The sequence below is a fragment of the Pelophylax lessonae genome (assembly GCF_965119305.1).
Source record: "Pelophylax lessonae genome assembly, chromosome: 2".
Taxonomy (NCBI): Eukaryota; Metazoa; Chordata; class Amphibia; order Anura; family Ranidae; genus Pelophylax; species Pelophylax lessonae.
Window position 1 is genome coordinate 508,078,712 of NC_138769.1, and position 17,773 is coordinate 508,096,484.

The 17,773-nt window shown below is 41.0% G+C and overlaps 1 long non-coding RNA gene across 1 annotated transcript in view; it reads right to left on the minus strand.

Annotated features, from left to right (window-relative positions):
* The window catches only part of LOC309545132, a 423,442-nt gene that overhangs the window by 196,733 nt on the left and 208,936 nt on the right, over nt 1-17,773 (minus strand). The window contains exon 2 of the long non-coding RNA XR_014224876.1: nt 4,132-4,256. This is a non-coding gene — a long non-coding RNA (uncharacterized lncRNA). The remainder of the gene's footprint in view (nt 1-4,131; nt 4,257-17,773) is intronic.

A 17,773-nucleotide genomic window follows, 5' to 3' on the forward strand; every position in this document is an offset into this window, starting at 1 on the left:
CACTGATTCGGTGGCACTGGTGAGGGGGCACCAATATGGCGTACTAATGGGCACTGGTAGGTGGCACTGATATGCAGTACTGATGAGCACTGATAGGCAGCACTGATGGGCACTGATAGGTGGCACTGATGGGCAGCACTGGTGGGCACTGATGGGCAGCACTGGTGGGCACAAATGGACAGCACTGGTGGACACTGATGGGCAGTGCAGATGAGCAGGCACTGACGGGAATCACTAATGGGGTCACTGATTGGCACTGGTTTGGGTCACTGATTGGAGTCACTGATGTGCCATGTTTGCTGTCATTGATGTGCATTTATTTTATTGTATTGTAATCAGGGCACTGATCATCAGTGCTTTGATTACTTGTCCTGTACTCCCCTTCAGGGAGAAGCCGCTGTCCTCTCCTCAGCACAAACTCTGACAGTGAAAAATGGCACTTCCTCATTTACATGTGACCAGCTGTGATTGGACACAGCCGATCACATGGGTAAAGAGCCACATAATTGGCTCTTTACCAAGAACGGGGTCGCACTGTGTCCTAGGAACATGGCACAGCCACAGACGCCGCGCTGTGCACCCCCACGGGCACGCGACAGCGGCTGTTCTGGGGCGCTGTCATATGACATCATGCCAGAACGATAGCCGCACCTATTCACTGTCATTTGATGGCGGGTGGGCGGCAAGTGGTTAAGTAGGTCTTATCACTCAGAAGCTGGACAGACCTCCAAATCATGTGGTTGCTTGTTTCAGAGGTCACATGATCGTGAGCCCATCCCGTCTGGGACGACTCGGTCACTGTGCTGGGAGCGTGGTCCAAGCTGGACGGCTATAACTATGCTAAAACATCCATACCTTAACTTCAGCTTTAATCTGGTAGATAACTGGGATGTGTATGGTTACCATAAAGTCTATCTAATACCAAGAACAAAAATCTAATATATTCACCTCACTAGTTCTTAGATGTAATGGCTGCATTCATTTTCTTTTTCAGGCTAAGAACATTTTCAGCAAATAAAGAAACACTGAAAGAAAAAAGAACTGAAAGTAGAAAACATTATCTTACTGGTAGAAACCACTAATCCCATTACCTCTGATTTAATAGGGATGAACAAAAACAGGAATGTTTGAAGTCCAGAAAAAGTCATCATGGCAGTCGCTTTGATCTGTTAAAAAAAAAAGTGGCTCTAAAGGTACACGTTTTTTTTATTTTTTTTTTACTTTCATGCATTCTATGCTCTACCTCAGCTCCCCCCTTTCAACTCTCCCTCTGCCCCTCCCCCAAATACTTACTAGATCCTTATCTTGATCCAGTAATGTGTATGAGAGCAGAGGCTCTTTTAGCTCTCTCTTTCCTCGTTGGACAGAAAGGCAGCAGTGGGAGCTATTTGTTCCTGCTGCTGTCAATCACAGTGAGGAGGGAGCAGCGGGTGGGGCCAAGCCATGCTCTGTGTCGATGGACACACAGAGCCAGCTTGGGAACAAGCGTGTACAAGTGTCCCAAGAGCAAGCAGATTGCTCTGGAGGAACTTGGCAGGGGGAGGAGCCAGGAGCACTAGGCTGCTTTTGGTGGATCAGTTTGGATGTGGAAGGGTGTATATGGACACATATCCGTTTACATCACCCTCCCACAGAGAACAATGGGTGGCCCCATTGGGTCCATCTGAAAAATGCATAAGTGGACCTGATCGGTCTGCTCGTGTGAAAGGGGCCTAAAACTTATTTGCTACCATGACAGCTTTTTCTGGATTTGGTGCAAATACACACTGTAATTTTTTTTTTTTTTTTCATGGTGAGTAGCTTGAAAGTGTTCTGTGGACTTCTTTTGTAATGTTTGAAGTCCAGCCTGGGTGACAATTATGGCTCTTTCCATTGACATTTTGGAAGAATGAACATAACCACCCAGTGATAGGAAATGTGTCATTTGCAGGATTCATTAAATTTGCAAAAACATATTTGTTTTGGGGTTTAGGTTGCTTTAATGGAAACCTCTTCTTTGGCACATAGGAAAAAATAGGATTTCTTTTAGTGCCAACCGCACCAGTTGCACAAATTCACCTTTCCTTTGCCTCCTTGCCACTAATTTCAGTGTCTGAGAGCCTGAGAGCTAAAAAACAAAACGCCTAGTACTTTTATTGATGGAGGAGCATGTGACTTTGCTCTCATGTGACAGCACTGGTGCTTGGACAGTCATCAATTAATTGTGTAAGGTCTAACTATAATTACTAGGTAAACATTTGTTTTTTACCTGCATGGGCAAAGCACATTTTCCTTAAGTTCTATACATTTTTTGTGCTTGATTATTTTCTAATAGAGTGTAGCAGGTCTACTAGACATATTTAATAGCAATATGGATTTTAACTATGCACAGATGTGCCCATAACTGATTGACTAGTGACTTAAAAGGATTGTAAAGGCAGAAGTCATCTTAATACGTTCTATGCATTAAGATAAAAACACCTTCTGTGTGCGTCAGCCCCCCTCAGCTCCCCTAATATTTACCTGAGCCCATCTTTATCCAGCGATGTTGCAGGAGTTTCTTAACTGTCCGGGACTCCCCTCCTCATTGGCTGAGACAGCAGCACGGTGCGGTTGGCTCCCTCTACTGTCAATCAAAGTCAGTCAGCCAATCAGGAGAGAGGGGGGCGGGGCCTGAGCTGCGGCTCAGTTTCTGAATGGATACAGGGAACTGTGACTCGGCTGGGGTGCCCCCATAGCAAGCTGCTTGCTGTGGAGGCACTCAACAGAAGGGAGGGGCCTGGAGCACTGAAGAGGGACCCGAGAAGAGGAGGATCCTGGCTGCTCTGTGCAAAACCAACAGCACAGAGCAGGTCAGTATTAAGTGTTTTTTTTTTTTTAAACAAGACTTTACAATCACTTTAAGGATCTCCATAGCACACATACAGTTAGGCAATGGTGTATTCAGGGTCCCAACAGGACATCATCAGTATGACTGAACAACAGTAGATATTGCAATTTTAGCCCATAAGTACCCTTTTTAACCACTTACCCACCGGGCACTTAAACCCCTTTCCTAACCAGACCAATTTTCAGCTTTCAGTGCTCTCACATTTTGAATGACAATTACTCAGTCATGCAATATTGTACCCTTATGAAATTTTCGTCTTTTTTTTCCACACAAACAGAGCTTTCTTTTGGTGGTATTTAATTATCATTGGGTTTTTTATTTTTTGCACTATAAATGAAAAAAGACTGAACATTTTGTAAAAAAAAATGCATGTTTCTTAGTTTCGGTTTTAAAATTTTGCAAATTTAGTAATTTTTCGACATAAATTGTGGCCAAAATTTATACTGCTACATATCTTTATAAAAAATAACCCAAATAAGTATAAATTTTTTGGTCTTTGTGAAGGTTATAGAGTCTACAAGCTATGGTGCCAATCATTACTCTAACAAGCCAGTAAAGTACAAATACCCCCCCCCCCCCCCCAAATTACCCCTTTTTGGAAAGTAAACATTCCAAGGTATTTAGTAAGAGGCATGGTGAGTTTTATTCCCCAATTCTTTGCAAAATTAAGTTTTTTATTTTTTTTTACAAAATGGACATAATACAAAGTTTCTCACACACTTTATTGGCATACTTGCAATTACACCCCAACATACATTCTACTACTCCTCCTGAGTATGGTGATACCACATGTGTGGGACTTTTCCACAGCCTGACCACATACAGAGGTGTAACACATCCAGGTGTTCTAGGAGCAAAAATTACACATATAATTTCCTGACAACCTATCACACTTTTGAAGGTCCTGGAGCACCAAGGCAATGGAAACGCCTATAAAATGACCCCATTTTGGAAAGCAAACACCCAACACATAACCCGGGACCCGGGAAGCATGGACACTTCCGTGTGCACGCCCCAGGGGGCACGCGGGAAGCCTGATTCTGGGAGGATGTCATTGTACACCCTCCCAGAATTAGCCGACCGTGCTGTTGCCATCATTCGGCTATGGCCCGGTCAGCAAGTGGCTAAATTGGATCCCTCTACATCGTTATTATTAAAACCACAATAGTTAAAGAAATAGCTGCACCATCCAAAAATATTATTAGTGAATAATCAAATCTACTTGATTGATAAAAGTGTTGAATCATGCATAAAATACATACCTACAGCTTTAATCTTGTTATGGTAAATTTTGATGTTTTAGAAACCCCAGCAGTAAGCCATTTAAAATAGGAAGAATAGCCTATTCATACCCTTTCTTCTTTCTTCAGTATTTAGCATAACTGCCCTTTTTTCTGAAAAAAAAAAACAGACATTAAACATGGTTATCTCAGTTTATTGTATCCGGTAAACATGTAGCAGTGAAGAGAACACTGATGTTGAATTAACATTTCTGTTTTATTGATATGTTTTGGCACCTTAATGAGCAAATCCAGGCAATAACTGAAATCAATCAGTTAACAAATAATATAGGAAAACTGCACTATTGCTAGAGTCACAGCATTCTTTTAGTCCATTTTAATTTGAGTTCCTAGTGATTCACACCTGGCAGAACCCAGAGAGCATCTCCAATGTGAAGCAAGTAAGTATTTTCCCTACAATCTGTGTTGTGAAATCTCTTTGCTCGATATATGTCCAAAAGGATTAAATCTTCAATGTTCTGAATGTTATTTGTGGTTGTAATAAAGCAACACAGTTGAATTAGCACTAAACAAGCCATACATGGATCAAAATAAATCCGGTTCAGCAGGAAACGGCTAAATTTCGATCTGTGTAGCTATCACTGTTCAACAGAAGCCGGACGTTAGACAGTTGAATGTATAGTCGCACCTATCGCAATTCATGAACAGTTCTGACAACAGTGTTGAACACCTTTCACTCTCTCTTCCTCATCTCAGCACAGAATTGAAAGAATTTCCAATTTATTCAGATAAATGCCATCCAAAGATGCCAATTGAACAGAAGGATAATTAAAGTGGAAGAAAGGCCTAAGTTTAACTTTTCTTAAAATGCTACTTTCCTCCTCCTCCTACATATCCTGCACAAGCTGTATAAAAAGATATATATATATTTACCTATTTTTTATCTGCTCCAGTCTGGTCACATGATTTTGCATCTCTGGCTCAGGGAGTGCTTGACAACGGTTGGGAATTCCAGGAGCCATGACATGACCCATAGGCTCCCATGGCACAACCGTTGTAGGCCCTCCCTCCTCTTCTGTGCAACAACCATTCACTGACACAGGAGAGCTGGAGCTGTAGGATCAAATGACTAGACCAGAGCAGATAAGAAATAGATGAGGACACACATTTTCTAAATACAGGTTAGGCAAGGTAGGAGTGGAGAGGGGATATTTTTAAGAATAGTTAGACTTTTCTTCCACTTTAGGTGAACATACTTTTTCTCTTCTTTCTTTCAATGGCAAACCATTACCTTAAACATCATAAGTTTTATGTGCATAGGATTTTGCTCACTAAGATAATCACTTCCAGTGGCAAACATTAGAGAAAGCATATTGATTTAACACAAAGAGATGTGTTTGATTCAGTGGATTTCAATTTCCATTTCGATAAAAGCAATGTCTACTGGAAATAAACTCTCCTGAAGGATGGAGTGTTGCCTGTTTTAGACTGGACAGAAAAAACACACATTACCAGTCCCTGCGCAGATCCTGGAGATTGATTCTCAAGCTGGGGAATCTTGTAATATGGCCAGTGGTAAAACACATGAATGAAGCGTGGCAGCTCTCCTAACCCTCCATGGGATATGAGGCAAAGAAGCTGTACAAAAAATAAAGGAACAGAGCGCACACTTTGAGACCTAAAGAAGGAGGCCACGCCTCCGAAACGTTGTCCTTAGCAACCCCATGCAAGTCATGTTCTGGGTCCCGATTGGGAAGCCTCCCTCTGCATAACCGCATTGTCAGCTTCTCTGAGTGGCTATAGCATCCGGCTCTTGGAGAGTGTGCGGCGGCTGGACCGTGCGCAGGCGCACCACATCGAGTCTCCTTGAGTCATCCGAGGTGGTTGGCTTAACCATACGATACTCACTTACCAGTGTAGGACGAACAGCTGAGCCGCCGAGGCAAGGAGGAGAGCGCCCTGCAAACATTATCGGGGGATATTTATTTCCATGCATGACTTCCTATCTGTTTGTGAGTACCTGTTTTTATGGCTTCTATTGACTTCAAATAAATGGTGTTACACTAGGGCGGTGTGCGCTCTGTTCCTTTATTTTTTGTACTGTTTTAGACTCGGAATGTAAGGGACACATGGCAGTAAAGAAAACTGGAGGTTACATGAGTGCAATGAGTTAGTCCAATTCGCCTAATTCTAAGGCAGTGTAGCTAGTACTACACGTGGTACTCACATATAGAGCACTGCTATAGTGGTTTACAACTAAGAAAAATTAGGGTAATAGTGTCAGCATACAGGAATTTTAGAAATATTTTGATGCTTGAAGATGAAGATAATGAAAATGACGGTGCAAAAATGAATGAACATCTGAAACGGCAATACACACACACACCCTCCACCCTTTTATCCCTCTTCATGTTGTATGTATCAGCTGTGCAGGTGCAGTGAATGAGAACAGATTGGTACGATTTGTTTAGCTGCCCTGGGGAGACTGGTAAACAAAAAAAGGACATGTACTGAAAAAACATTTTTTTTAGATGGAAGTCACATCACTCAACTGATTTCGGTGGTCAAAGAAAATATCAGAGCTTTGAAGAAATTTCTGAATATTTGATCTGCTTCTTAGAGAGTAAAATGAGTAGCATGGTATATGTTCATTAGTTAACTACATGTACTATTTTCAATGTGCATCAGTATGACACTTAACAAACAGTCTTGAACTGAGCTCCATTTGCATATGATTTCTGTCACAGCACGAAAAAAGCCCTTTCCTCTTTCATCTGCCTTCTTTCTTTATGCATTTATAAGCAAGCGCTCATCTGTATAGACACTGTAAAAGATTCCTTTAGGAGGCCGTCTTATGACATTTGGAAATCCCTCTTTGACAGAGATCCATGTTTATGCTTGCACAACCAGCTCATATGCATATTTTCCTTGGCATAAAATATTTGCATTCATTATTTTTAAGTCTAATCTGTCATCACAATAAAACGGGACTACATGCCCTTTAAATAGAATATGCTGTGCTGCTACATAAATAATGCTGGCTGAAAATGAGTGGACCTTAGATGTTCCATGTTTTTCAGATTTTTTTAGCAATGCTACTTAGCCAGATCAAGCAAGTAAAACTACAGGCTTACTTCTGCAGAGATGAAAAGAGCACTAGAATAGGAGTTCTGCGCTGGGAAGTCCATTTACCTATCCCGGACTGCTTTTTAAATTAGAATTCCATGCTTAGTCTGGATTGTAGTGGATAACTGCTGTGGATCTTCTTCCTTCGTTGCTGTGTTATCCATCTGTGGTGTGGACAGGGTTAAACTGAATATTCATTAAGACATCTTTAAGACAATCACTTAGTAATGTCATCTATGAAGTGTCTCCAGTGTTGGAAGCAGCCATCTTGGCTGGGTCTGGATCGAGTGATTGGCTGATGCAACAGAGCAAGGAGAAGTGGTCTGCAGGCTGCTGGAGAATGTAGTCCCTAGTGCAGCACAGCCCTGGCTCTGGAAGGAAAAGAGGGACTACATCTCCCAGAGGTCTGAGGGAACTGATTCATGCAATTGGAGAGACATGTGGAGATATCATGTAGTAAAGAGAGAGAAGGCTAAGGGCTTCAGCTGCTGTGTGGAGATCATGTGCTGCTGCAACCATTTTCCTGTGCTGAACAGCTGGGAAAGAACACCACAAGGTTGCAGTGAAGGGGGAAAGTGATGTGTTGCCAGAGTTTGCTGGAACTATCTGATGCTGTGCAGCCCAGGAGAAGAGTGATCAGAGACTGCTGTTGCCATAATACTCTGTGCAATTCTACATGTGAGGGGACCTGGATTCGGAGACTCTGCACTGGGGATTACTGTTTTACTTGCTGGACGTGGTGAGTGACTGTGACCATCAAGACTCCACTGATCATCAGGAGATGATCATTGGCTACAACTACTGGGTGCTAACATGCGAGGGAGAACCTCTTCCCAAACCTACATGTCAATACCTGCAGTTTGGAAAGTGCCTACTGTGGTGAAAGGCCACTGACTTTTCCTGGTTCTGGAAAATAATTCTGCCCCAGTGGGGTTGCCTTAACTCTCCTTTATTTTGGAACAATCCAGTGCCCCTTTGGTTTACAAAGACTGTATTAGAGAGTACTTGTAAGGAAGGAAAAGCGGGGCTGTTTCAGCAAAATTCAAACCCGACTGACTTAAACTTGACTTTTACTGGATCAGAGCATGTTTTCAGAGACCGAAAAGGGGTGCCCTGGATCTGGGGAGAGACTAACATCATACAAGTTATTCAGTTGTCTGATGGGAACTACTGTGATTTATTCAAGGGCCCCAACTTAACCGGCCAACGTCTTTACTATTCACTGGCCAGTGTGACAAAACAGGGACTGTTATCAGGCTAGGACTGTCTTTATATACAGTTGCTAGGTAAATGCAGTTCTGTTTTGTTAATTACTGGTATTTAGAACACTGTAGGTGTTTAACCATATCTTTTTTAGAGTCTCTCAACCACCCGCTTTCAAAAAGCAGGCAGTGCTGGTGGCGGGAAGTGGGTCACTAAGAGCATGTTACATGTTACACCCTAAATATGAGTGTAACATGGAACATGCTCCTAAAGGTGAACCTATCCTTAAGGTGTGTCACTAAGTGCTGCGTGAGTGAGGTGTGTCCAGCTGGCTCAATCTAACTATTTTTTATTACAGAATGATGTAATGTATGACATAACAAGATATGCTGCAAATTGGGGGTTGGTAGTATTTAGGTTTGTAATTGCAAAAGTCTTCAACTCTTTGAATATAACCTCAGGGGGTGTGGCTGAGCAGGGGATGCAGTAAAATGCTTCCTCCAACCTCGCCACCGAGAATCCACACACTTATCCTGCCAGTGCTTCTCCTACCTGCCCAAGAAGCTCCCAAATTGCACCAGGAGCTTCCTGCACAGAGGGGCCAGCATGCCAGCACTTCGGTTCCACTCCCCGACATGTCTAAGAGGCTGAAAGACACCCACTCTGTCAACTCCTCGGGCCAAGATGGCACCCTGCCAAAGTATTCAGCAAAATAAAAGTACAAGGAGGCTTCACAGAAATTATTTTCCTAGGCTTTGGCCCAAGAGTCACCTACTCTTCCCTCTGCACCAGGAGATTCATCTGGCGGGCAATCTGAAGCTAATAACATGGTTCCCCTGGAGGATGCCACTGGATCCTTGATTGAATGGGATGTACTAAATTGCCATGCCTTCACCTACCTCCGCAGAGCTGGGAGACCTGTAGCCTCTGGGATATCCTCTCTGCGGACACATCCTGCAATTTCTTCATTAACGCTCTTACTACTGAGATTAAGGGTGTGAAAGTTGAAATTACCTTTATCTGACAAGGCATGCAGAAGTTTAGGGAGAGAACATTAGCCCTGGAGGGACGCATCAGCACCAAGGAGGAGGCAATGGCGCCGCTGCAGACGGAGGTAAAATACAATATGCAGTTCACTGTCCAACATGCTGCCCATCCGGATGACCTGGAAAATAGGCAACAATGTGCAGGCAATAGGGATACCAAACAAGCTGAAGGCAAGAATCCAGCGGCCTTTATTGAAAATTGACTAATCTCTGTTTTTTTGAAAGGACACTTTTTCCCCCATGGTTTCTGTTGAAAGGGTGCACAGGGTGCCAGTGCGCCCCCTGCCCCCAGGTAACCAACCCCATCCCTTCCTGTTCAAACTTCTGAACTTTAAAAGATAGATATGCCATTCTAAGGCCAGAACCATGAGGGACACTCTTTCTGGACTTTTTGGCTAAATAACAGAAACAGCTCGTCAAATTTACGAATATTAAAAAACAACTCCGGCACTAGTTCTGCAATATGCCATGTTCAATTCCTTTTACGTGTAGTAGCAAAAGGCAAGGTTAATTTCTATGACAGGCCTTATTCCATGATGCAGTAGCTGGGTAGGGAGGAGCAGTCCCCCCGTATCGTCTCATCTCAACGACACATGCATACCTGATCTCAAGCAATCCACTCTATATTTGTCTGCATACCCATTATTGCCCTATATCTCCTGGGTTTAGGCGGAATACTTATTAAAGTTCAAGACATTATTCTGCTCACTGCACTACTGCTCTAAGGCAACCCACTGCTGTGAAGCTTTCTGAGCTTCCTCTGTTTCTCCCTACAGAGGTCCTATGTTGACTATTTGTTCGACAGCTTCTATGTTTTGGGCCTTGTTTGTCCTGGTTATGTTCTACATTTTTCCCCTGGAACTGTACAAGCCTGAATGCATTACATATTCTGATCGCTATCCAATGAGTCAGCTGGATCCATCTTCCATGGTCTCCTCTCTGGATTTGGCCTTTCTCATGTATGAGACCCCCTGGGAATCTCTTTGTTCTTTGCTAGACTAGGCCTCAAAGAAGGTGTCGGCTGGGCTTAGTAATATTTTTTAATTGCTTCATATTGGACAAACCATGGCTAACATGCTTCAAGTACTGTCCTGGAATGTTAAGGGCCTTAACAGCCCTGTGAAACACTTTTAGAACTGCCACAACCTTGGACTTCACTAATGTTTGTCTTCAAGAGACTAATCTACCACCTTCTCTACCATCTTCTCTGCAGCCCTTTTTTCCTTACGCTAGTTTGGTTATCAGTATCACTTGACTTACGGGTTGCAGGAAAGAAATTTGCTCAATTCCCCAGCAACACAGACAGTGTTGATGCTGGAATCCCTCCTGCTGGGCCATTGTCCTCTCCCAGCGGGGGAAAAGCAGCCACTAGTGATAATTGTAAGAGAATCTGGCAGGATGGTTGTACCCAAGTTGATTGATTGATGAACTTGGTACATTCAGCCTGCCTATTAACGATTCAAATCTCAGCTGGTTCCTGCTGAACTGGCCGAGATTGGAACTGTGTATGGCTGGACTTACTCCTCCTATTCCAGGGGAGTGATTCATCAAGATACTCCATTCTCCTGCAACCTTTCTGTCATTGACGCTAATGACCCTAATGTGTTTTTGCTATATACAATTTGTGGATGAACATATATTAATGAGGGTGTGTACATTCCTACACCTTTTTCAGCCCAAATCTCTAAAACATTGGCAGGCTTTATGGCATGCTTTCCTGCTTTCTCATTTCTGGTGGTTGGGGATTTTAACAATTGCCTGGAACCTAGGTAGGATAAGCTACCTGGTCCAACTCCCTCTCCACTTGGAGGACCTATCCCTTTTGCTCACTTTCTTTTGGAGCTTGGGCTAATAAATGTGTGTAGACTGCACCACCTGAAGTTTAGAAAGTATTCTTGCTACTCTGCTACATACGGAGGCCTGTCTCGTATAGATTTGAGCTTGTGCAATGAAGCACTGCTTCCCTTGCAGGCCTCCTCTGATTATGAAGTTAGACATGTTTCTGATCATTCTCCCTTTTGGGTTGAGCTGTCTATTCCTTCTCTCCTTTAGGCTGAAAGCTGATTCAATTCTGGTTATCTCTTTTCCTGGATCCGGACCCAGTTTCAGAGCTACTTTCTTTCATTTTAATCTTGGCTCCACTGAAATCTGTAGAACCTGGGGTGCAGTAAAAGCCATTTTTATGAGGGCAATTGCCAACCCCACAGATGATACTAAGGGGGGCGGTTAGAGACACAATCTATGTCTTTACTCTTGGAACTGCAATTAGCTGAGAATAAGTGTTTTTTCCTGCAACAAAAACATTTTGAGGAAGGGGAAACTACTGGGCATATGCTGTCAATGCTTGGCAAAGACCAACAGACTTTCCACGACATCATGGCCATAAAGGATACTCAGAGCTTTATTCAGTTTTTTACCTCTGCTATCACCCAGGTGTTAAGGGATTTTTATGTTGATCTGTACTCCTCTAAAGTACAACTGACTAGGTTAGAGATTATTACTTTTCTTGATGCTTGTCAATTGCCTCGGTTGTCAGTTTCAGATGTTTAATAACTTAATGCCCCTTGGACCGCAGATGAGCTTCTTCTGGCTTGGGCACAGTCTCCCAGCGGGAAATCACCTGGGATAGAAGGCCTTCCTTTCCGAGGTTTACAATTGTTATGCTGAACATTTAATGCCCATTATTTTGAATGTTTATAATGATGCCTTTCAATCATGAGTTACTTAAATCAATGAATGAGGCAGTAGTCATCGTTTAGTTAAAACCTGGAAAGGATGCTCTATTGCCAGATTCATATAGACCTATTTCACTCCTTATATCCAATGTTAAACTGCTCTCTAGGGTAGTGGCAATCAGACTGGTGGTTGTTAATCACATGCTAATTCATAGGGACCAATCTGGGTTTATCCCTTCCAGATCCACGGCACACAACCTTAGGCGACTCTTTTTATACCCCCAATTGCCGGTAGATAATCTGCATAAAAAGCTATAAACTCCTTAGATGCAGCCAAACAGTGTTGAATGACCTTATCCTTGGGCAGTTCTAGAACACTTTATCTTAACAATTTTATCAAGTGGGTTAGAATACTCTATGCAGCAACCGCTGCCAGACTCCGGATAAATGAATAATGAATAATGGATAAATGATACCTGACCTCTTTGTACTATATAGGGGTACTTGGCAGGGGTGCCCTCTTTCATCCTTACTGTTTGCCCTTGCTTTATAGCCCTTGGCTGCCTACATAAGAGCATCTACTGATGTTACTGAGTTCCTAAGAGGCCCTTGGGTGGATGTAGTATAGTTATATGCAGATGAAATGTTACTGTATTTGGGAGATACCCAGGGGTCCCTGCAAAACGTTATGTCCCTTTTTGATAGTTTTTATGTCCTGTCAGGCTTCTCTATTATTTAAAATAAGTCATTTCTTATGCCATTGGTCCTGTTACCCACCCCCTTACCAGATTGTTCATGCACAATCTCCCTTTTTAGATACCTTGGCATTGTGGTTTCTCCTGATCCTACTCATTATGTAGCCCTTAATCTGATTCCTTTATTTCATAAATTTTGCTCTAAATGTTCTGCCTGGTGTAAACTTCCATTGTCCGCGGTCGGGAGAGTCAACCTTATAAAATGGTGTAGGCCTCACAGCTGCTGTATATATTTCATAACTCTTGTCAGAAATTAATAAGAAATTTATAATATCTAGCTGGGCCGCCTCCATTATGTAAAAAATTTATAATATCTCGCTGGGCCGCCTCCATTATGTCAGAATGTTTATACTGCTCTGAATATAACAGTGTCTATTTATGTCAATAAGCAAAGATCTGTGCGGAAGGAGAATCTCACTTATTTCCACAAATCAATATGTAGCGAATTCTTTTTATTGATTAATTTCTTTTTAAAAGCATATACCAATCTTAGTGAAAACAGTCTACAGTATGGAATATATAAGAATATTTATTCACCAGACATGTAATCACAATAAATGATCAAACTTGAGATGACACAAAAAGATAACTTTACAAAAATACAAACTTCAAACAATAAATGCAATGTGATGTTTAGCTCAATAATGAAAGTAAAAATAAAGCAAGATTACATTTTCTCCAGGTATAGTATAAACCATAAATGAATGTTCTATATAATCAGACCACAATTGTCTGCGCAATGCGCAGCCTGATAGTCACTCCACTGCAGATGAAGCGAGAATAGGCTATGCAAAACGTGAGACTAATACGCCAATATGCACTAAATCTAATATTAATAAAAATGTTATAAAAACAAAATCAGCTTTTTAGAGAAAAATCTACATATGGGTTATACGGCTGGGATTGTACTCTTGCTACCCTTTAGCATGAAATGTAAAACATTTAAGGAAGTATATAAACAATATTGAATAATAATCAAATAATTAGCAAGGCATATTTACCATATTTAAAATGGCTGCTAGCTTAGAATGGTCGTTACCATTAATATCCATCATGTATCTAAATAAAGATTAAATCTGGTAATACCATTATAATATTTAATATATCTTATTTAGATATATTGGATTTTACTTTTCAACCCAAGACTTCAATTAGTAGCATTCAGTCACCAGTGATGGCAGTATTGTATTGCTCTTAGGTTCAGTATGACAGCATTATTCGCCTACAAATAAACTTTGAACCTTATATTGACAAAGAGCTTACAATCTCAGACCTTCTAGAGCCTAGCAAGGTCAAACAAAATTTTATGATGCTTTCTACAACTTACAATTTACAAATGTTTACTGAAGCCTCTTTTGACAGAGATGAGTCATCAAAATCAGTATAACTTTTCCTTTAGCAAGGATAAAACAATTATAATATATAACGGTTTTCTACATATCCATGTATGTTAGTTATATATATTTCATTATTAATATTATGTTACATATAAGATTATAACATATCTGTAAATCTTATTTTTAAATGGGTTTAAGCACAGAAAATACTGACTAATGTTTATGATTCCCACACAGATAAGATTACCCTGGTATAGCGTCAGCTAGACTTTATCTTAAAGAAAGTCAACAGACTATTTATTTATTACCTTAGGTCAACACAGCATGTTTGGGGTAAACCTGTTTAAGAATTTCCTGAACAGGCACTTTTAAAGGAGATTTAACTTTTCAGTAACCTAACAAAAAAATGGATGTCATTGCTTCATATTTCTATACAGAACAAAATATAACATTTAATTTCTATTTGTAAATTTAACCTCCCCAAATAAGCCTGACACACTCCAGTCTGGATTTATTGCAAATGGTTTGTTTGTACAGATTCTTAGTATCCAGATTTGATACGGTGCAGGAAAGCAGACATAAATAACTTATCTGCGCTTTGGAATAGACCAGGGGGGTCTGGCTGTCCCTCCCTCTATATCATAGTACATTGCTTCCCAACTGCAGCAGATGGGGTGTAGGGGTTTGGTAGATCCCTTTCATCCCATACACAATCTTCTTATACCCTGGGAATATCCTGCCCTTACTTACCTGGAGGCAGGGCTCACCCATTTGGGGCCTCAAATTTGGGGACGATTGTCCTGCTGAAGAACCTTTGGGCCTGAACTAAAACTTCTTTAAGAATTGTGCTTTTTTAAATTGCATCCTGATTTGGTGTAATCCCAACTATAAGGAACTAAATGAATTGAAGGGCTTTCCAGAGTGGGAAAGGGTGGGAGTTGGGTATATGGCTCAGCTTTTCACTGATACAGTATTTTATATCTTCTTAAACTTGCAGTTTACCCTTTCTAGGCACCAGTTTTACAGATATCTTCAACTGAGACATGCCCTACACTCAGTCCCATTTCTCTAGACTTGCACTAACTGACCATACTTTGGTACATGAAGTCCTGCTGGAGCGGGATAAGAGGGGTATGATTTCACAGATCTATTCTGTTCTTCTTTCTTCCTTCCATGATGCTTTGAAACTATCATGTAGAAAAGGTTAGGAGAGGGATTTGGGATCTATTGATGGAGATACTTAGAAGATACTATGTTCCTCCTCCACCCTCTTAATCTTGGTCTCAGCTTCCCAAAAATGTTTGATATACGTATAGATATAACTCAATTATATCTCTTACACAGGGCATATAGAACACCAGCTTAGTTGTATAGATGGGCGGTAGGGCCTTCCCTATGTGTTCTAAATCTGCATAGGATAATGAGGATTTCCTCCATATGATTTGGCGATGCCCCAAGTTGTTTTGTTTTTGGACAGACATTCTTAACCTGAGAGATCCAGATTCTGAGAGATCCTATTGTTTGTTTGCTGTGAGCATTAGATGAGGAATCCCTTACCCCTCATGCACATACTGCAGTCTTACAACTGTTGTATATAGCATGTAAATTAATTGCCCATTTTGGATTTATCCTCAGGACCCAACCAGGAAACTATGGCTGGAGCAGGTAAATAGTACACTTATGTGAGAGAAATGAATGTACCAGCATACACATATCCCCAAAAAATGTCATCCTATGTGGCAGCCTTGGTTGGACATGATGGGCCTCGCACCGCATCAGTTGGTAATGGACAGACTATTTATCACTCCTATACAAGCTATAAGGAATATGTACTTGACTCCATGGGTTGGCAGCACCCTATCCCGTAGTATGTTGACCAGTTCAGGGTTTTTTTTATTTTTTATTTTTCTTCTTAATGTTATATGGTCACTATATTGTCTCTACATAATCGTCAGGTATGTTTGCTTTCTAAAATTCATCCATTGGGACACTGTTTATCATAACCTTGTAATGTTTATGTTTCAATTTTTATTTTATACTGATGGCACATGTCTCACTTAGTGTATGTATGATTATATAATGGCTTACTTTTTATTCTTTATACCTGCTGATTTATTCAATAAATGATTTTCTTGACAAAAAAAAAAAAATATCACCTCATTTAATACCATAAAATGTAATCATTTGGTAATTAACTCTTAGGTCTCATGTATTCAACTGTACATGGGCTATACATGCACCCATTGAGATACATTAAAAGAGGGATCTATACACAGATTGCGTAAAGCATCTGCATGCACAGTAAAGTATGCCTTAAGCCCAGATAGTGTGCATTTGAAGTATATGTCATTGCTCATGCAGGTGCTTCACAAATGGAAGAATCACCAGACCAAAGGACCTGAAACAAAATCATGGATACATACATATACATATGTCAATACACACACATACATGTGCACATGCATAGAAACGTCAATACACACATACATGTGTACATGTACGTCAATACACACATACATGTGTACATGCAAAGAACCAAAGATAAAGAAATATCAGATGGTAAGAGATAATGTGTAATAGTTTTGTTTTTTTTTGGAATTATTCTTATCAGATGCAACATGGTAAAGTAATACAGTCATGTTCTTTTTTGCCTGCCTGGATGTTCAAATGAGAGGCTTATTCCAAAAATGTTATGAGTGGCTTATTTATCAATATGAATTCTCTAGTATGAGGTACCTTACCTTACTGCATATTCATGCAGTCCCATAGATGCATTTTTTGCAGAAATAAAGGTGTAATATGGGACAGTGTCTATATATCTGACTCCCCTAAGACCATTAGGTCATATCTGCATATCCATAGTAAAGGTATGGCACTTGATTCTACTTAATAATATATGTAACATGTGACAATAAAGTGGTAATGATCATTAAATAATAATTAAATAGTCCAGTGTGATATATTCCCATCACCAAAACCAATCTTTCAACGCAATTTTCCAAAATCCTTCACCGCTTGTGCTCAAAATATGGATGTGCACTCACCGAAGATGTTTGACCCCTTTTTACAGGTTAGCCAAAAAGCACTTTTTTGCTTTCAAAACCCAAGGTTCCTCCTGGAGTAGGCTGCAAGGGTTCATTCAATTTTGAGGTCAAGTTGACCAATCAGGATACAGATTTAAAGTATCATAAAGCAGTACCTTTATTAAAATTGGTTGGCAGCATAAAATAAGTTTGATACACTCACATTTATGGGTGCCTGCAACCCGCCACCAGCATATACAGGGTTTATGGGATATAGCTGCCACAACCAACATGAAGCTGGCGTGCATTCCTAGCCTCATTCTCAGATCCCCAACCCAGATGTGACGTCACACAGGACCTGGAAGTGACGGTCCCACCAGGGAGCCTTGGACCGTCCCTTCCGGGTCTTGTGTGCCCCATCACATGCCTGACAAAGTATCCTGTGTGACTCTGAAATATTGCACCGTCTTGCTTTTGAAGTGATCATGCTGAAATAAA